Consider the following 22,479-nt stretch of genomic DNA (forward strand, 5'->3'; position numbering starts at 1 on the left):
TAAGCCTTAGAATCCTTAATTTTTTGAAAACTACGAAGCAATTGTTGACTGTTAAACTAGCATTCTGTGGATTGCCAAATTTATGAATAAATTTCATGATTTCTACAAATATATTCTTCCTCACAGTAAGTTTTCCGATGTGGAACAAAACTTTACTAATAGACCCAAATATCTTCAGTTCCTCTGTAAAAAGAAGCCAAAGGTGGGAGAATTTTGCAGCTTTGGCTTCCGAAATTTCCATTAGCAATAGATCTATTATTTCTCTCATGAGAAGATTCCTCTGTAGTGGAAGGTGCCCTGATGGCTTTTAATAATCCAAGTTGTCCCTACTTAGACTGTGATGTGCTGTTGTCAAAAAAGTCCAGATTTCTTGCCTTAACTCATTCCCTCAAATTCCCCAGCAGTTTATGTTGTGAATTTACTTGAGGCTTTGTGCGTTCCATAAAAGCTGCTATCTTTCATTCTTTAGATTGAAGAGCACTCATTATTTTCCCTCAAAATAACCCACCCTAATTCAACCATACTTCCTGTTTCTGGCTCCTTGCACACAGTTCCTAAGACCTGTCAGGACCGCTGGAAGGCGCTTACCTTGCAGATGAGGTTTGCCACAAACCCACATGTTGTTTCACCCAGAAAAATGTCTCATATCCAAATTTCCACCCAAAAGGCATAAGGCAAACAAACTCAAAGAGCTCAGAAAACAAAATAAGCAGTGCTTGATCCTTGAGAAGCTTACCTAAGATCCCAGTAATGGGGAAGAGGCAGCAAACCAAAGGGGCTCTCCCTGGAATCTTCAACGGCTGTCTTCTGGTCCCATTTAAGCCTACAAAATTGTCAAATGATGAAACTAAAATAATTTAGTAATGGGTTTGATGTTGTTGGTTCTTTTGTTTTTTCCCCAAGGGAAAGCAATCCATGGATTGGGGGTGTACAGTGCCTCACAAGCACCAGTACATTGTTCTGAAGGGATTTGGGGCCAGAGTGAGTTTTGTAGAGATTAGAAGAGGCAACACAGAAATAGGCATGATTGTTTGCTAGGAGGCAGGCAATTTCTTGACAGGCCTAGCAGGTCCTATTCTGTAGGGTAAAATAACCTAGATAACCCTGAGTTGGTGATTTATGATTGATGAAACTTGGGTTTCCTTGACAGGTGTTTCCCAGTAAATTCAGGCTGATTTAGGTTTAGGATTGTGAGTGGGCTGGGCCATTGTGGATCCTGGTATATAAGTTAACTTTATCTGGCCGCAGGCGTAGATCTTCTGCTGTTTCTTGGTGTTCATTTAATCTCTATCACCTTATTATTTACCCTAGGAAAATATGGCAGTGCAGCTGGAGTATAGGTCTATATAGGATTTTCATTGAGATACAGAAATTTAAGAAAGCTAATGCATTATCATCAAAGTTGAACTAGACTTTCAAGGATTTGTAAGCACATTGATTTAATTGAAGTTGTGTTTCTGAGGTCTCTCCTATTTTGAATATGTGTACTTGTGAGAGGATGGGTAGACATATCGTTAAATGTTTTTGTATTTTGTAAGAGGACCAAAAGATTTTGTCTGCTTTTCTAGGACAAGCTTTATACCATGCAGAGCAATTCCAATATCAAGGCGGATCATCTGTCCAGAGATGGCCATTAAACTCACACACCAAATCTGAAAAACATTTGTAAGTATTAAGCCACTCCTGAATAGCTTTCCCTGCTAGCTAAATCATTTTCTCCGAGTGGTAATTGTTTCAATGTCTCAAGCCATTAAAAGCTATTAAAATCTAATGACCCAAGTCTTGTTTTTCCTCTAAAGGTGGAAACTTTTTTTGATGCTCTAGCTTCTTCTTTATTAGTTTTACAAGATACACAATTATATCTATGTGTTGCGCACAAATCAAATAATTCAGTAAAATCATAGGTTTGGAAAAATTGTAGTTTGGGTTCACTATTGACTCTAGTGGAAATGTTTTACACCCTATCAGGGGTGCCAAACTCAAGGAACTCAGGCCTCGTGGCACGTGGCCCAGGATGGCTATGAATGTGGCCCAAAAAATTCATCAATTTACTTAAAGCCTTTTTTTTTTGCTCATCAGGTTTCATTAGTGTATGTGTATTTAATGTGTGACCCAAGACAACTTTTCTTCTAGTGTCGCCCAGAGATACCACTGCTGAAATGGTTTCATTTTCCAGTGAAAGAAGTAAGGGTTTCAACAGGTGATACTTAAGCTTATTGCTTACTACATGTTACACATGTAGCAGTCCTATTTTTGTGGTTTGTTTTACTTCTAAGATTTGCATTCTGTATTTTACCAGAGATGTTTGGTTTTACCCCATAAAACTCTTTGTCACAATCATGAAAAAGTGCTGTTTACTGCGTTCTACTTTTTAATTTTCTGGTGATTATATCCCTATAAAAGTACAAATATCATACAGACTTTATTTGCAATGTTCCCCCTCTGTGGAATGTTTTATTTTTTATCCTGTGAAAAGGCAGTATTACAAATGGTATTTAGCCAATCAAAATTTAAAAGAAAACATGACAGGAAACTGGATGAATGAGAAAAACTACTTTGGTCATTGTAATTATACTGGGAATCCATTTAAATGGTCAAATATTGTCTCAACTAAAGAGGAAGTCCACTGGAGAAGTATTAATAAAATCAATCGATTATTAATTGAAGTAGTAAATATGACAAGGGAGAAAAAAGATGCAAATACACTTCTGCATTTGTCCTAGAGAAAATAATCAGAAAAATATGCATATTCCTTCATTTTTTTATGTGTTAAGCATTTAAATTCTCATTAATTATCAAGTTGAGTCTAGACAGGACACACAATATCAATTTTATTTTTATTAGCTTTAGTAGAGAAAAACAAACATCAAATCTGATGTTTAACTTGAATTTTAAGGTATATTTATTAAAAATACAGTTACATTTAAATTTTTCAAGCATTTTCTAAATCTTACTAGATTGCTTAACTTGAATGCTTATTACATTATCTTAAATTTCCGTAATATTTTTCTTAATATTCATTTTTTTGATGTTTGGAGAAAAAGAGTATAAAGAATGTTATTTTTAGTCAAACTTATTTATTTTTTCAGTTACTTATTGTCAATTATTTAACAAATATTTACTTAATTTTTATTATTTGACAGTTACCACATTAAAAGCTATGTGGGTGAAATAGAAAACAAGATGCTGTCATTAGTGACAAACCCATTATAAAAAATAAAATCATTTCAGTACAATAAAAATATTTATGTAATTCTTGACTAATTCAGTTTTCAGTTAGCAGTCAAAAAATCTACATTGAACAAGTTTTCAATTTTGTATAACTGGTTTAGCTTGTAATAATCAGGAATGTGGAAACCTCAGTTTTGAAGGGTGTCAAAAAAAGCCAGATTTGCTTCCAATACCACATTTGTTATAATACTGTGAAAGTGGTACATGCATTAATATTAGGTTAACTATGAAAATTAATGCTAACAACTCCCAATTTTCAATGTATAAAAATCTCATAGCAGGACCTGAGAAAACAATACAAACTGAAGAATTCTGAAGAGGGAAGATTCCTATATAACAATGATTCAGCAGATGACCACATATTTAGTGGGCCTTAATATCCAGACCCAATAGAAACAAATCACAAACATTTCAGTGAAAATTTCCACCATGTCTTCATTGGACTTGGTTCTGCCGGGATTCTGAGTTGAAAATAATAGCTGTATAAACATCAGTTAAAACTGAGAGGGTAAGTAGTTTGAAATGGCCTGGAAATCCCCAAATATTTAAGCATTTTGTTATGACCCTCTCTTTAGGTCTATATCCTCTCCATATACAACATGTCCATTGAGAAAGCCTAGAACATTTAGATAGGTATATGGCCCAACATTAAGTTAGACAGTAATGTAACAAAATGCTCTTGTATATACTATGGAATAAATATCTCTATTTGCTACTTCTACTAATCAGAAAACAAAGAGTTTGTGGCATATTGAGATAAACATATACATACACACACACACACACACACACACATATATGTTTTATGTATTTATATATTTGTAAAGAAGTTTATATATGTTTCTATATTTATAAACACAAATATATGTGTTCAGAAACAAATCTATAGAAGTAATTTATTTCAAACTTGAATTTATTACTGCTTCTCAACTCTATAATTTACCTCAATAGTCTCTCTAGGCCTCCATAATTAGAGTAACTTTTGAAGGTATTCTTTGTGTGTGTGTGTGTGTGTGTGTGTGCGCTTCATGTATTTAATTTCTCAAATCTATAGGTGCAACCCTGACCAAATTAATTCCATATAAGCACAAGCTGGGAGGACTGAGATGTACTTCTTGGGCTGGACAACAACAGTATATTATAAAACATAGAATTGAATGGATTGCTAAAATTAATTAGGTTTATTTTTTCAAAAGTAACAGTAAAAAGTAAATTTTTAAAACAGTGATTATCAATAATGTCATTGAATTGAGAAGTTAATAGATTAAAATTAAATTATATAGTAATTAGCATCTATGCATGTTTGTAAAATTTTCCTTATTTAAACTGAATCAATAAAAACAGAAAAAAAATCAGCTAAACTAAAACAGAGAATGCCTCCAGCCTCATGGCACAAATGCACAAGTTGAAAAAGAGTCTGGGGAAAACTGAAGAAGACAGCAGGAATGATACAGACCTCCATTACTCAAAGGCATGGCAAAGTTTGTGGGAAGGAATTCCGAAAGACCCTACAAATGTTTGCCAACATGGAGGAACCACAATTGTGGATATTGCTGAGTTGTGCAGAAGACACAGGATAACGTTCTTTCAATCCATCTCTTCAGAGCATATCAACATAGCATAAAAAGGAAAGACTGCCAAGTTACATACCACCAATATTGCCCACTGACCTAGATTCCTAAATAAGAAACATAGGGTGAATGTGAGGGTGGAGAGCCAGTGACTGTGTACACAGCCTACAAATCAAAACTGTAGTGGCAGACCATAAGAAAGCTTCTGGCTGGAGAGTAGAGAAAATGCTTTTAAATTTAATTCTCATTCCCAAAGTGAGATAAGGCGTATCTACCACTTTGTGGGTGGGAAGAAGTGGAGATGTTCAACCACTCTTCATAGAATTTAGAGAAACTCAAAGAACAACTTCAGGGGCTGCTAGTAACCATATCCATAGATTTTCTCCTCCCCTCACAGACAGCTGAATTTGACCCAGGCAAACTGGAATAGTCAAAAAGAGTTCATATACATGATTTTCACACATAGATTATCTAATATTTGTTGTTTCTGATCAAAAATGAATAATAGCAAAATAAATAGGAGCTATGAAATCATCTTCTAGAAGAGGCATAAACAGAGGAGAGAAATGAAGGAAGAGGAGGAGGAGAAAAAGAAAAAATATCCTGCAAAGACTAGATTTTAAATATACATTTATTTAAACATTTTGCTAAAAGTGACACATTTCTGGGAGTAGGACCACTGTAAGAGAATTTTGGGGGTATTAAATTGTTCTTTACCATGACTGTGGTGATGGATACATGACTATATGTATTTGTCAGAACTCATAAAAAAATCAACAAGATGTGAGGGAAACCCAAAATAGATCAATAACTACAAAAAATTAAGACTCACTGTATTACAAATAAATAACAAAACCACATTGATAGGGATGAGGAAGAAAAGGATTAATCTAATTTACCTAAAAAACCATTGAATAGGCCCTGCCTGGCCAGGTGTCTCAGTTGGTTGGAGCATTGTCCCATGCACGCAAAGGCTGTAGGTTTGATCAGGACACATACCTAGGTTGCAGGTTTGATCCCTGGTTAAGGTGCATGCAAGAACCAATCGATTGATGTTCCTCTCTCACATCCATGTCTCTCTCTCTCTCTTTTCCTCTCTCTCTAAAATCAATAAATGTATCCTCTGGTGAGGATTAAAAAACAAACAAACAAACAAATATATCATTGACTGAATCCAATGAAACTAAAAATAAAGATGCAAAAATAAATGAGTTAGTGACCTCTGAAACATGGCCTGTGTTCCCCTCCCAAAGTACATGTCCTGGAGGGCCTCCCTATTTGGAGAAAGGGAAAACTTTTTCAAACTGGAACAAAGGGATTAGCACCTGTCAACATATGTTCTTGCATGATCAAAATTGCTATATGGCAATGGCGGCCTTGCATAAGAATAGAAAGAAAAGTTAATAAATTTCATCATGGTATAGCAAAAGACATAAGCATAAAAGCAATGAAAATATGATTATAGGAAGAAATCATTAAGTTAATTATATCCTAACCTGCAACTGAAAGAAGTAGTGTTATGAAAAAAGACCGTTAAATTCCCTTAAATTTGGGTAACATATTTCTTTGAAATTATCCATGCAAATTAGTAAATATAATTCTAAAATTAAGAATCTGATTAACTTTGTTTAATTTGACGCTTCAAGTATTATGTGCAAAGAAGTCTGAAATAAATTTTATGAAAATCCTAACAGGTGTTACAGCTGAGTAAAAAATGATAGGTGATTGTGATGGTTTTGCTTCCTTTTTTCTCTTTTTCCAAATTTTCTACAATTTCAGACAAAATTGAATGAGCTGACAGGATTTCTTATTTAAGTATCTAATGAATTAATTTTGGAACAATATTTCTAATATCACATGCTTTTTAAAAAATAATATAAAGGCATAAAACTTTTTTCCATTGTCATATCTTATGGACCAAATGTTTGAGTGTCCCCCTCAAATTCATTTGCTGAAACCCTGACCACAGTGTAAATGTGGCTGTGTTTGGAGATGGGGAGCTAAGGAATCAAGGTTACATGAGGTCCTAAGGGTGGGGCCCTGATTCAATAAAATTAGTATCCTTGTAAGAAGAGATACCAGAAAGCATACTTCCTCCATCTCTCCCATCTCTCTCTCTCTCTCTCTCTCTCTCTCTCTCTCTCTCTCTCTCTGTATTGGGACCATGTACTGAAGAAAGGCCGTGTGAGGACATGGAGGGAAGTGCTGTCTATAAACCAGGAAGAGTGCCCTTAGCAGAAATGGGTACTTTATGTACAGGTACTGAATGTAAAGTACCCCTGAATGTGCAGGTACTTTAATATGGACTTCTAGCCTTCAGACTGTGACAAAATCATTTGCCATTGTTTAAGTGCCCCAGTCTGTGCTTCAAGAGGTGGTTCTCTATAGACAACCACAAAGAGACTTTTTTTTCCTGTCAGCTTTGGTTATGTTTGAACAAGAAGTTCCTAGTCAGAGCTCACAGGGAGGGAGGAGGAAGCTGTCAGGGTTCCTATCCCCCCAGCTCCCTGTCTGCTGATGCAGCTAGTTGTCAGCACAGGTGTTATTTTACCAAAGGCCACAAACCCTGTACAGCCGCCATCTTTCCCCTCCAGCCCCTTCAAGCCTATGGAGAGGGGCAGTTTCTCACTATTGGTAGCCCTGGGCTTACTCGCCCTTCCCTGTTGGTTCTCACTAACGTTTAAAAATCCCTTATTAAACTCATGCCAATGACCCCTTTTTAGTGCACTGTTTTCCTCTTGGAAATGGACTATTATGAAAGAAGTCCTAGGAAGATGAAAGTGAAAAGACGAATGTATCTTGGGTGCATTATCATTTGCCTGTGGTCTTACAAAAGCAAGGAGCTTTAGATAGCTATAATAAATGCTGCCCTCAAAGCAAGGAATCAAAAATGAAATTTAAAGTTTCTAGTGTGTGATGAAACCAAAAGTGTTCATCATCATTCCATTTCATTAAAATGTTAACCAGAAAGAAAACTCAAAAAACTGGAAGCACTGGCCTATTCTTCTGAAAAGAAAGAGCCAAGAAGGCTCTTATGTTGCTTTTTGTTGTGCACCCCACTTGGGGCCACAGGTTTAAAAGACCTGATCACAGTGACAGGTTAGTGGAAGAGCCTAGGCCAGAACCAAGCTGTCTCCGCATCTGCACTCTGCAATGGGATGCAGGCTGATAAGCACAGGCTCAATGTTTTGAGAAACTGAATTATGTCCCATGTTACATAGAGACATGGGATTAAGAGAAACTTGGAAAAGAGGCAGGAAGAATAAAATGAGTGGAATGCTGAGTTAAAAAGCAGCACAGAGCTTGATCATCATAAAAATTTTAGGTTCAAGCCCTCTCGTTTGATTGTCTCTCCAGGAAGCCACAATGAACATGAACATCAGTCCACAGATTCCTGGTGAAGAGTGAGAGCCTGGGAAACTGTGCGACACTCACAATAGAAGTGAAACCACAATAGTACGATGTTTTCTGTGTTCAGGGAGAAATAGAAATAACAAGAACACACTGCTGTCTGTTTTCTTGCATCACTGCCAAAAGCCACAACCTAAGCCCGTGTACAGCAATTGACCCCTCTGTTGCAGTGCTCCTGTTAACTATGTTTTAGCTGAAGTTAACAATAACTAATTACCAAAAAAGCTCAAGTATTCAACCAAAATTCTGAACAAAGAACAATATCATTTTATAAACTGTCTTATCATTATTAAAGCAGGTGATTTCCATTTTTAATCACTTCAAGTTATTCCCATAAGGATGAACAGATTACACACAGTAATTATATTTACCAACATTTATGTAAATTGATAGATTACTTGCTGAAACAAATTTGTAAAATGTCATTATATATTTTGCTTTCCTTCAGATACAAAGGTAATAAAACCCAGTTCCTTTTATCTGTGTTGGAGTTTCATATTCTGTATGAAGATTTTTATGTTTGCTCTAGGAAGGGCTGTTACATGAATACTCAGATCATTTCAGGTGTGTAACTATGCAGTAGTCAATTAAAGAAAACATCAGGAAAAATGTAATGTTTTAGTGGAAAGAAGAGCAGAGACTGCAAAAAATGTTGGGGGAAATTGGGTATTTTTCTTTCCTTTCCCTAAATGTAGAATTCAGAGAAGAATGGGCTATCAGATTTCTGTTCAGAAAGTCAGAGTTAAAGTCCAGGAGCCTAGGGTTGTTTAATCCATACCAGATGTGAGGAATAATAGTAGAAATAAAGACAAAGGAATTTTGAATCATGCATTGCTATAATTACAAGAAAAAAACAACATTTTTCTTTTCTTTTATGCTGGTGCAAAATGTAATACATAGTTAAACAGTACAAGAAAATTTCAATTTTATCACACTAACATCATGTAATTTAATAACATATGTATACTTCAAAACCAGACTATGTTCATAGGGTTAAAACAAAACGTAGGACCCCTAGAAAAATAAATAAATTTTTATTGATTGCAGATTATTATTTTGCTTGCTTTAATAACAGATGTTTAAATTTTTAAGTTTATTTTAGGTTTTTAGTTATTTAAAATTCAGCCTTCTAGACCACAAGATCATTCTTTGAATTTTTTTTCCATTAGAAGAGAAACTCCTTTCATAAAATGTTAGTATCCAATTGTGTTCTCAGATGATTTTTTGCGTTTGGTATTTCTATTCAGTTCCAATGTCCTCATCAAACTCTAGCACGTCTTAAAATGTCTGGATAAATTTTCTTTTTTTTGCATTGATTTACTTAAAGGGATAGAGAGAAAAAAATGGAGATTTGAAGAAATTAACTCCCAGATATTCGTAAAATTAACTATTATATTTATGTTTTTGAGATTCATTTACCTCTTCATATTTTCATATTCACACATTGTTGTCTGTGGAGTCTTTGATAAACATCCAAGGACATGTATTCATGGCGCTTCTGTGTGGCTTGCCCTCACTGTGAAAAACTCCACTATTCTTCGGATGGCCACATCTACTTTACTGCTTTACTCTTGTTATGCAAAATAAACTGATTCTTGAGTACAGCACTTTATCTTATTTACAGTAAAAAAACAGAAGGTTCATTCCCAATAACTGAAACAATAATATGACATATGTGTAAACATGTTTGTATACAATTATTTACTTTACTTATAAATTTATAACATAAAAATTTAAAAATCCTAATAGTTGAGAGTTACTAAATATATCATACTTCTTAATAATATAATCATGACAGAAGATGAAAACATATAAGGATATTTAGCTTAGGCCGGGTTGCTCAGTTGGTTGGAGCATCCTCCCCCACACAAAAGGGTTGTAGGTTCTATGCCCAGTCTGGGTACCTACCTGGGTTGTGGGTTTGATTAGTCCCTGGTTGGGGTGCATATGGGAGGCAACTGATCTATGTTTATCTTTCTCTCTACTTTCCTCTCTCTTTAAAGTTAGCTAACATATCCTCAGGGAGGATTAAAAAATTTTATTAACATGCTTTAAACTTTCCTATATTGCTAACAAACAGAAAAGTATGAAAATATGAAAACAAATGAAACTAGTCTAAAAAAAGTACCAAATAACAGATATATGAATGATTTTTACTTTTTTTGTGATAACTTTTGTGTTTCATTTGCTAACTTTCTTTATTGAACATAGATTAATTATGTGAATAAAATAAATTTAAAAATTGACACCACAGTAATTACCATAGTGGACTCTACTGTGTTTATTCTCTGACACATCCATATATTTAAATATTTCGAAAGACAGCATGAGATACAAGTATGAGAAGTCAAAAGTATTAAGGAGAGATGCTTTAATGAGACACCCACTAGGGCAAGGCTTTTATGCTTTCTGATGGAGAAGAAATGACATACTAGAATTTTGACAAATAAAATATGATTTCACTTATGTGTGGAATCTAAAAAGCAATATAAACAAACAAAAGAGAAACAGACTCATAAATATAGAGAACAGACTGATGGTTGTGGGGGGGTGTTGGGGGGAGTGGGGTTGGGGGACTGAGTGGAAAGGTGAGGGGACTGGGGTGTATAGGTTGGTAGTTACAAAATAGTCACAGGGATATAAAGTACAGCATAGGGGATATAGTGAGTAACACTAATAACTAATACAGTGAATAATATTGTAATAACTACGTATGGTGCCAGAAATATTAGGAGGAATACTTTGTAAAGTATGTGATTTTTCTGGCCACTGTGTTATATACCTGAAACTAATACAAAATAATATTGAACGTAAACTGTAATTGAAAGAAAAGAAAAAGAAGTTAAGAAGAGAAAGAGTACTTGTCCCAGCTGCAGGGAGTCAACAGATGTCATCATATGCCAGCCCCTTCCGAGACTGCCTTGCCTGTAGAGAGCAGCCTCATCTAAGGGTGTGCCCTCCCTGGAGAGCCTACGTCCAATGGCCAATCCACCGAGAGGATAAAGGCCATTGCTGCCCAGGTTAGGAAACTCTGAGGAGCTACTCTAGCTTCAGAACTCTCCAAGCTGTAGACTGAGGCAATTATTGGTCCTGCATCCCAGTTCAACTTCCAATGCGCCTTCATTCCCCCAACCTCCTCAAGTGCTGATCTCAAGGGCATTCTCAAAGGCCTAAGGGAACTTAAACTAATTCAAATAAGTCAAAACCTTGAACAAACACCAACCTATTTTGATATAATAACATAGTATATTTTGACCTAGGAGAGAATATCCTCTATTTTCTTGGACATATTTTTTTCAATGTTAAAATAAAGGAAATGTTAAGATGAAAGGAAAATAAGACCAGCAACACTGAAAGGAAAAGAAACCAACAGACACAAGAGGGAAAGAGGGAGGGGGGGCAGGGGAAAAGGAAGGGAAGGGGAAAATCAAGGAACATATAGCAAGGACTCATGGACAAAACCAAAGGGGAAGGTTGAGAGAGGGAGGTGGCAAGCGAAAGTGGTGGGGGGTAGGCAGGGACAAATGTATTTGAAAAAATAAATTAATTAATTTAAAAAAATGAAAAAATATTAAATTCATACACACACACACACACACACACTTCTAATATATCTATTAGAAGGAATGTACTTACTATAGAAGAGTAGGAGATTGGGCAAAAAGTTCCCAGAATATATGTTTTTCTAAGAGGCAAGAATAACTTCATTATAGTAGCAGAAAAGAGAAGCTGAAAAAGTCTTAGATCCATTGTTGGAAAATATATCCCCCTGCCCACCCCACACACATAGCTTTTCTCTCCTTCAGAAGGCCCCGTGGGACATGTGTCTAGTGATTTCATGCCCTGTCAGCATCTGCCGTAGGTAGAGAGTATTAACATCCCAATTGTTAGATGCACTGTAGCCTGTGGCAATTAAAATCTATCAACTTTAAAGCTGGACTATGTTTTAAAGGGGGTTTTGAGTTTTCTGGAACTAGAAGACTTATAACTACTCCAATGATAAGTAACATCCAAAACCAAACACATGGTATGTAAACAAACTTCTGCTTATATAGCAAGACAGGATAAAACAGAATCTATATTTTAAAAGATGCTGCTTTTCATAATTGCCAAAATTTGAAAGATACCCTTCAGTAGGTGCATGGATAAATATCCAGACAATGAAATATTTTTTAGCACTAAAAAATGAGTTATTAAGCCACAAAAAGACATAGAGAATGCTTAGATGCATACTATCAAGTTAAAGAAGCCAATGCAAATACTACATTTTTTCAATTAAGTGAGCTTCTGGAAAAGGGAAAAATATGGACACAATAAAATATCAGTGGCTGCAGGAGGTTGGGTAGCTGGGGTTTGAGGAGGTAAATAGGCAGATCCCAGGGGAATTTTAGGGCAGTGGAAATACTCTGCAAAATACTATAATGATGGATATGTCATTATACTTTTGTCCAAACCCATATACTACACAACACCATGAGTGAATCCTGAGGTAAAGTACAGGCTTACGATGTGTCAATGTAGGCTCATCCGTGGTAAAATATACTATATATAACTCCAGTGGGGATATTGATAATGCTGAAGGCTATGCAGGGGCAGGAGGCATACTGGAAATATCCAAACATTCTTCTCAGTTTTGCTATAAACCTAAAAGTAATCTTAAAAAAAAAGCCTTTAAAACATTTTTTAAAAGAAAAGTTGCTGGTAAGAGTTTTCCCTTAAATTGAAGGTATAGCTTGAGGTAATTTGACTTAGAAGCAAGAGGTGATTTGTAAGAGTAACTGCTTTTACTATTTAATGAGAGTAAAATAGTCATTCATTTGGATGCATTTCCAGTCCCTAGAAAAAAAGCATAAGCACTTGAGGAGGAATTACTCAACTCAGCCTTCATGGTTGGGTTCCCACACACTTGAAAACTGGCCATATGCAGAGAAAGCATCGTTGCTGAATATCTGAGTGTTCAGAGGAATTGGTGAAGATAGATTAGAAGAGCTGAGGGAAGAAACTCAACTAAAACATAAGAAGGGTTTGCATAAAATAAAAAATAAACAATAACACCATATGGCAGAGGTGCTCTCACAGGCAAATTTTTCTCCCCATGGGTACATTCAGCAAGGTCTAGAGATACTTCTAATTGTTGCCCCCAGAGCAGTGAGTGAGGAGGAGCACTACATGCATGTTGTGGTTAGAGGCCAGGAATGCTGATAATCATGCTACAAAGGACAGGACAGTTCTCCACCTTCCACCCCAGCAGAGAATTTTCTGGTCCAAATTGTTAATAGTGCCTCAGTTGAAAAACTGGGCCACAGAGGAATGAACGACCCTTATAGGATCAGAGAACAGCAGATAAAAATGGCAGGGTATGACACGGGTCAAAGTCAGGACCTGAGGGGCAATTCACAATTAACAGGAAATGTGAGAAAAATGAAATTTTGGCCAACCCAATATTACATCGGTGCACTCCAAGGGACCTGGCTAGTATTCACGGGACTATTGGACTGCCATATCTACTGACTAGAGTGGTTCTTTTTATCCAGTGTAAAGTCTACTATGGACATGAATTTCTTTTAACTTTTTACTTGACAGAAAATGTAGAGGACAGAAAACTTAGACTGAACAAAGCAAAGTAACCACATTACTCAATCTCCCCAATGGTGAGGCTAAGCAGTACTTGAGAAAACTAGGCTTAGAACCATGTCTGTCTCATGACATTCTGGATAATAATAAATGTTATTTATATCTTATTGGTACTACTACTTAACTCATGGATAAATAAAAGTTATATATGAGGTATATATTGGTGTATATGTGTGGATTTGAAAACATCTCATAATTCCATACAATTCTAATTTTAATCAAATATACCCCATTATTGGAAATAGTCTCATATATTTTTAAAACAAGCCATGGACTGCCTTGTTACTCTTCCTTTTTTTAAAAAAAAGATTGTATTTATTTATTTACTTTTAGAGAGAGGGGAAGGGAGTGAGAGAGGGAGAGGAACATTTACGTGCGTTAGAAACATCAATCAGTTGCTTCTGGAACACGCTCTGACTAGGGACTGAACGCGCAACATAGGCGTGTGCACTGACAAGGAATGGAAATGGTAAACTTTTGCTTTGCAGGATGACGCCCAACCAAGTCACACCTGTCGGGTCCTCCATTCCTTATCATTTCCTCAGGAGCTTGGGAAAAGATGAAGCCCTGGCCCCGGTCATGAATCCTGTTCTTCTCAAGCCTAAAGGTCTCATTTTCCAGGCTTCTGTTCTAGGCCCCAGGCTATATATTTTGGGAAGAGCTGGGCTCTGTACAGGGATTGAACTCTTTACAGTTAGCTCCATTCTACCTTCCACCCACCAGTGAATACCCCTCCTCCCTCAGGGCCAATTGTATTTACTTCCAAATCTTAGCTGTTACATTAGAGCCAGGCTGTGACTTGGTCATTTTCAGTTCTTTACCCCAAGTAGGCCCTGCCTCTGGGTGTTACCACACTTAACCCCAGGCTCAACCTCTTTTAGCCACTAAATAGTAGGCGCATTTATCAAAGAATTTTCAGCTTCTTAGCTATCAGAAAAGGTAAAAACAAAAATTAACAAACTGGTAAAAACTAGATCAAATTATACAATTGTAAGGATATGAATAATAAAAGGAATCTTTATGACCAAAAATATTGACCTATGTAGCTGGACAATTGTTTGTTGAACAACTAGCTAACATTTTATAAAATGAAATAAGCATATAAACTATGACATTGTAATCTCATTCCATAAAGGTATCTTTACAGGTATAACATTTATAGCATTGTTTATAATAGAAGCAGTTGGAATTTTAGTTTAGTTTTGTTTCCAACTCAAGGAGAATGGATAAGCAAGATATGGCACATTATAGAATTAACTTCCAAAGATAGAAGTCAAGCCCATTGAAATATATTCCTATATGAAGGAGTATCAAGAAGAAACTGGTGATCAGAGATAAAAAGAAAATATTAATCAATAAAATGATCAAAAGTGGTTCTTTAACCAGGCTAGTGAGTAAGTAGAATTATTTACCCAAAAGTCATGTGCAAAAATGCCTGGTAGACATTGTCAAATGTGTGTTAAGCTTTTTCAAGGATATTTTCAACAATGACTCTTGTTATTTTATTTATATATGTATTTATTTATATATTTATTTATATATTTTAATGCTATTTACATATATAAATAAAATAACAAGAGTCATTGTTGAAAATATCACTTAACCCTGTAATAGAACCAACCCAAAACTGAAGAAGCTGCGGAAAAAGAAAAAACCAGAATACCACACTTCATACCAGAAGACAGACATTGATAGCAGACATCAAAGGGTGGAGGTAGAAGTGGGATGGGAATTGAATGACCCAATTTTATGACACCATTTCCTATTAATAAAGCTTGTGTTTCAGGGCTTCAAGCACTGTTCTGTTTCTACTGCTCCAGACTTTGTCACCCTGTTGTGTTACCACAAGCTCCAGCACTATCTAATTCCAACAGTACCTCTGCATGACGTTTCTCCTCTCTGTACTTTTGTTCGGTCTGTTCTTGTCTTGAAAACTCACACATCCTGGGATTAACTAAAATTGTATTTAGTACAGTGTATGGTTGTTGGATCAAGTTTAAAGTTTTTCTGGTCAAGAATTTTTATTGACACTCTCCTGTAGACCCAGTCTGCATAGTACCAAGTGGTCAGCATCTTCTCACAAGTAAGGAACATCCAATCTGCACCAAGTCTCTCTGTTGAATCAAAGCTGTCCAAAGAGAAGGATGATGCTAAGTAAAAAGAATAAAAGCAGAAGAGAAAAGCTTCTAGTTAGTCTTCTTAATTTTTATCTATTTGACCTTTGCTTCTCACAACTGGTGAAAGGTAGATTAAAGGTCAGAGGACTGGGCTAACAAGGAAAATGAAAGAGAAGGTTAATATCCCAAAACCTTCCTGCAATCTTCTCCCGATTCCACCATGACTTGGCATTAAACATGTAGCTTGAAAAGAGAAGAGTGAGGTTAGTTTCTCTAATGACCTGGCTTGAATGCAAGGCAGAGCAGTTTAACTGCGTAGGACTGGAAGAAAGCCCTGAGTGCAAATCCTTGCTCTGTCACTTTGCACGTAATGGAGGTTGGTCAAGCAAGGTGAACTTTTGGTGCCTCAAATTCTTCATTTTAAAAATGTGGCAATGCTATAGAATTGAAGTTTGAATAGTAAAAATCTTACAATTTCTGGATAATAGCACTGAATGAATACATATATCAAAAACTGATTGTATGTTGAGTGTTTACATAAGCTATGGGTATAAGAAATTACAAATCTAAGTTAAGTCAAAATGTCAGGGTTTGGTATTGAAATTTTGGTGAAACCATACTGAAGATATTTGAAATAGCTAGTTTACTTTCAAAACTTATTCTGTTTAAATATTTTTAAATCCTACTTAATTTTAATGATAGAAATCATTTTAATCAATTTCCTTTCTTTGTTCTCCTTTATTAGTCCAAAATAGCAATTCTCATTTGTTGTTGTAATTTTGTCAATCTTATAAAAGAACTGCTTCTCACAAGTTATTTTGAAAATTGGTGTAGTGCTGCTTTAATAAATATGTTTTCATTTTCTCCATTTAATACACTTTATAATGGAGCACTTACAGATTAGATACAGAAAGTTATATATTTCTAGCAATGGCTCTTTTACTACCTGTGGTGAGATAAACATTTTTTCCTATGGTGATAAAAAGATATTTAATGCTTTATTGTGTCAAATTACCTGTACTTACATTTCTTCATGGGAGTTTGCATAATAGGAAAAAATAATGATCTATAAGTTTTTAATAAACTGAATCAATCACCACAGAAGAAATAGTTACTAACCAACATCTAGTTTGCAAACATAAGTCTCTTAAGAGGCGTCAGGGCTCACTTCCTAGTGCCAATACATGAGATTTCCTGGGAATCTACTTTATTTTTTAAACTACAATATATACTAATTTTACTTCCATAATTTATTGTCTGTATATGCCTAATAAAAACTACTATCTTATTTTTGTTATCAAAAATAACATTAAAAGATTATGTATTTTAAACAGCTACAATTTCTGAATAGTTTCCTATTATTGTTTTAGATATATCTCAATATTTATTTTTAAAGCAAAAACATACAGCTAAACCAGTGAAATATACTTCATGACAAGAACAAATAAAAAGATATGAGGGGACTTCCAGTCACGATGATGGTGCAGGTAAATGTGTTACTCAAATCTTCCCATAACCACATCAAAATTACAACTATACTAGAGAACAATCAGCATTGAGAACCACCTAAAATCTAGCCGAAGTCCTACAACTAAGGATTTAAAGAAAAAGCCACATTGGAACTAATAGAAGGGGCACAGAAACATGGAATAGGCTGGTCCCACACTGAAATGTGGCAGATAAAAATCGGGAGGGATCTCTCAGCTGCAGAGGTCCTCCTGAGGAGCAAAGGGTTCCTGCCCCAGGCCTAAGTTCCGGTGCCAGGAAGGGAAGTCACCATAACTTGTGGCTGTAAAAACCAGTGAGGATTGAGGCTGAGTGAGATAGAGGGCTCCTCATGTACCAGGCAGTTTGTTTTAAACTTCTCATACTCACTCTCTCTGAGTTCCAGCACTGAGGCAGCAGCATGAAAGGAACAAGGCATCAGGGCAAGAGCTGGGAGGCAGCTTTCTGTTAGACAAAAGTGATGGCAGAGGCCATTGTTCCTGTTCTGAGACACCCCTCCCACCAAAGCTGGCAGGATGGGGCCATATATGAGTCTCCATCAACCTGGCTCACACTGTTTGCCCTGCCCTGATGATTCCCTGAGGCCCTGCCCCAAGCAAGCTGTATCCCATAGATTTTCCATATGAATGGCCTGTCTTGGCTCATGCTTCAGACTTTCCTAAAATCTCCCAAATAAGCAGCATCTGTCCTCAGAATATCCCATACCTCTTGCCTACTGGCCCCAGGTCTGGCACTAGCAGCAGCTGACCTTGGTTCACAGTCTGGCCTCACCTGGGCACCTCCAAACCCAGCACAAGGAGCAACCACATGCAGATTGATTCATAGCTCATTCCAGATGGCCTGAGCAGAACACAGGCAGTGGCGAACATTGGCCTGCCCCTCCTTGGAGGCCCTAGAGCCAGTGCACCCAGTGGACAGCTTCAGACCACATCCAAGCACCATCCAACTACCTCTACAAACAACACTCTCAAGGGCTGAACTCAGCAGGCACCAAAGCCTCATCAAAGTAAGTCCTGCTCTATGGGCTCAGCCCCTGTGCAGATGATCCTCCACGGTGGTTGGTGGTATTACCCAGTCCTTGCAGCTGATTGGCCTGTGGGTAAATCCCTCCCATTGATGTGCAAGAAGCAATCAAGGCTCACCTACAAGAGGAGGGTGTACAGAGCCCTCACAGAGGGCGGTGCACCTTGTGTGCCCAGTTTAGGTGATTGGGGAGGCTATGCCACTGCACACTACAGAATACCTGTTACACAAGGCTACTCTACCAAGCCTGGGATATGTAGCAGCTCCACCTAATACATAGAAACAAAACAGGGAGGCTGAAACACTGTCAAAATGATGAGACAAAGAAACATGTCCCAGATGAAAGAACAGAACAAAACTCCAGAAAACAAATGAACAAAATGGAGACAAACAATCTATTAGATGCATGGTTCAAAACACTAGTCATAAGGATGTTCAATAAACTTAGTGATAACCTCAATAGCATAAAAAAGGACATGGAAACCATACAAAAGTCAGAAATGAAGGACACACTAAGTGAAATAAATAGTTCACAGGGAATCAACAGTAGAGTAGATGAAGCCAAGTATCAAAACAGTAATTTTGAATATAGAAAGCAAAACAAACAAATAAACAAAAAAAACAACAGCAAAAAGAAAGGAGATTCCAGGACTTTCAGCCAACATGGAGGTGTAAGCAGACATGCTTTGCCTCCTCGTGAAACCATAGAAGGAATTATAACCAGATCTCAAAACAAATAACACCCAAAACTGTCAGAAAATTGAGCTGTATGGAAGTATGACAAGCAAGGATTTAAAGAAGCCACATTAATCCAGATGGGTAGGAGGGGTGGAGTCAGGGTGACAGGCAGAGAGGTGGTGTGGCATGGAGAAGTGGAAGCAGTGGAGAAACAGCCAGTCCCATATTTACCTGTGGCAGGTAAAAAGCAGGAGGGATACCTTGGGAATGAGCAATCCCAGCCCCAGGCCAGACCACAGAGCTCAGGGTTCCAATACCAGAAAGATAAATCCCCATTACCTCTGGCTGTAAAATCCAGAGGGGAAGGTTGGGGCAGTGAAAGAAACTGAAAGATTTTCAATGCTTAAAGGGCCTAAACAGACTTAGAACATACACAAACTCACCTATTCTAGGTTTCACCAAGAGGGCAGCAGGCAGAAGGGCACCAGGGAAGTGGCTGAAGTGACTGGAAACTGGGTGAGTGCTGGGCAAACCTCCAGAAGCCAGCTAGTGGCTATGTCCCCTCTCTGAGCCCTCCTCACAGAAAGCCACAAAGTGGTGAAGCAGGTCATCTCACTCTGGTCAATACCTAAGACTCTGCCCCATACAACTTAACAGGTGCACTAAGACAGGGAGTCAAAGCTAATATACTGAAACAAACACAGAGAGGCTGCCAAATTGAGGAGACAAAGAAATATGGCTCAAAAGAAAGAACAGAACTCCAGAAAGAAAAAAAAAACTAAATGAAATGGAGATAGCCAACCTATCATATGCAGAGTACAGAACACTGGTGATCAGGTTGCTCAGGGAACACATTGAGGATGGCAAAAACAGAAAGGCAAAAATGAAGGTCACACTACATGAAATAAGAAAATCCACAGGGAAACAACAGTGAAGGGAACAAAGTTGGCATTCAAATCAACAGTTTGGAACATAAGGAAGAAATAAACATTCAACCAGAACAGGAAGAGGAAACAAGAATTCAAAAAAACGAGGATAAGCTTAGGAACCTCTGGGACAACTTTAAACGTACCAACATCTGAATCACAGGGGTGCGAGAAGGAGAAAAAGAACCAAAAATTGAAAACTTATTTTTAAAAAATGAAAGAAAACTTCCTTAATTTGGCAAATGAAACAGACATACAAGTCCAGGAAACTCAGTGAGTCCCAAAAAAGTTGGACCCAAAGAGGACCACACCAAGATACATCATAATTAAAATGCTAACGGGTAAGGGTAAAGAGAGAACCTGAAAATCAGCAAGAGAAAAGCAGAGTTACCATCAAAGGAGTTCCCATAAGACCATGAGCTGATTTCTCAAAGGAGATTTTGCAGGCAAAAAGGGACTGGCAAGAAGTATTCAAAGTGATGAAAACCAAGGACCTACAACTTAGATTACTCTACCCAGGAAAGCTACTATTTAGAATTGAAGGGAAGATAAAGTACTTCCCTGACAAGGTAAAGCTAAAGGAATTCATCATCACCAAACCACTATTACATGAAATATTAAAGGGACTTAAGAAAAACAAAAAGGAGGTCAAAGCCATGAACATTAAAAAGGCAACAAAGTCACAACTATCAACGACTGAATCTAAAACAAAAAAACTAAGCAAACCACCACAACAGGAACAGAATCATAGGTATGGAAGTAATTTAGAGGGTTATCAGCTGGAAAGAAGAAGGGGGAGAACAGGAGAAATGGTGCAAGAAGCATAATTTATAGGAACAAATAGACAGGGGATGTTAAGAATAGCATAGGGAATGGAGATGCCAAAGAACTTACATTCACAAAACATAAACATAAACTGGGGGGGGGGGATTGCTGGAGGGAAGGGGGTACCAGAAAAAGAGGGGCAAAGTGGGAAAAATTGGACTGTAATATCCAACTGTAGTAGCATAATCCATAAAATATACTTTAAAAAAATAAAAACTTCAACAACAAAAAGAATTCAAAAAATGAGAATAGTGAAAGGAAGCTCTGGGACAACTTCAAGTGTTCCAACATTCATATCACTGGGTTGCCAGAAAAAGAAGGAAGAGAGGAAGACATTGAAAACCTATTTGAAAAAAGAATTACAGATAACTTGTTTAACTTGATGAAGGAAACAGATATACAAACCAGGAAGTGCCCCCCAAAAGATGAACCCAAAGAGTTCCACACCAGAACACATGATAATTAAAATATCAAAGGTTAAAGATAAAGAGAAAATCTTAAAAAGAGCAAGAAAAAAAGCAGTTAGTTATCTGCAAGGTAGCTCCCATAAGACTATCAGCTGATTTCTCAACAGAAATTTGCAGGCCAGAAAGGAGTGGCAACAAATATTCAGTGATGAGAAACAAAACTTACAACCAAGATAACCCAGCAAAGCTATCATTTAGAATTTAAAGAAGGAACTTCCCAGACAAGAAAAAGCTAAATAAATTCAGTATCACATATGTTAAAGAGTCTTCTTTAAGAAGAAGGAAAAAAGATAAAAAAATATGAATAATAAAATGGTAATAAATATATATGTATCAAGAATGAAATTTCAAAACTAAATAAATGAACAAACAGAACAGAAACAGACTCATAGATACAGAGAATATTTTGATGGTTGCCAGATGGGAGGGGGATTGGCAGGATGGGTGAAAACAGTGAAGGGATTAAGAAATATAAATAACTGACAGTTACAGAACAGTCATGGATATAGAAACTACAGTATATTAAAAAAGAAAAAAAATGAGGTAATTATAATCCCAAAATCATTTCATGGAGGTTGTTTTAGAGCATTTTATTAAAATCAATTTAAGTGTGTACTTGATTTTTGAAGATTATATAAACATAACTTGAACATATTTAGAAAAGAAAAACAAAACAAAGTTATTTCTATAACCCTTCCAAAGAGATATAGTGATATAAATGTTTAAATAATAGAACTTTTAGGTCCAGATAAAGAATAGAAAAACACTGATTCAAACTTTCTGTCTTCTGTACTTGACTTGTTTTTGTCATTTCTTATATTCCAATAAGTTTCAAATATTTTTTTCAGGTAACGTTTTTTGGTTTTGTTGTTGTTGTTCTAACTGAAGAATAGCAATTATTTTCCTTCTTTTGTCCTCAATAATGACATTCTCAATAAAGGACTTACCACCCCTATCACTTATCCTCAGACATGAGAGTCTTCTTTGCAAAGTCTTTTTCTTAATGTAATTCTTCCCTGTCACTAATACCACTAAAAAAGTTATCAAAAACTTTCTTTTTTTAATTTTATTTAATGTTTTCATTTTAGGG

Source organism: Pteronotus mesoamericanus, unplaced genomic scaffold (assembly GCF_021234165.1).
Source record: "Pteronotus mesoamericanus isolate MK-2021 breed Mesoamerican mustached bat unplaced genomic scaffold, CSHL_Meso_final scaffold_167, whole genome shotgun sequence".
In the NCBI taxonomy this organism is placed as follows: Eukaryota; Metazoa; Chordata; class Mammalia; order Chiroptera; family Mormoopidae; genus Pteronotus; species Pteronotus mesoamericanus.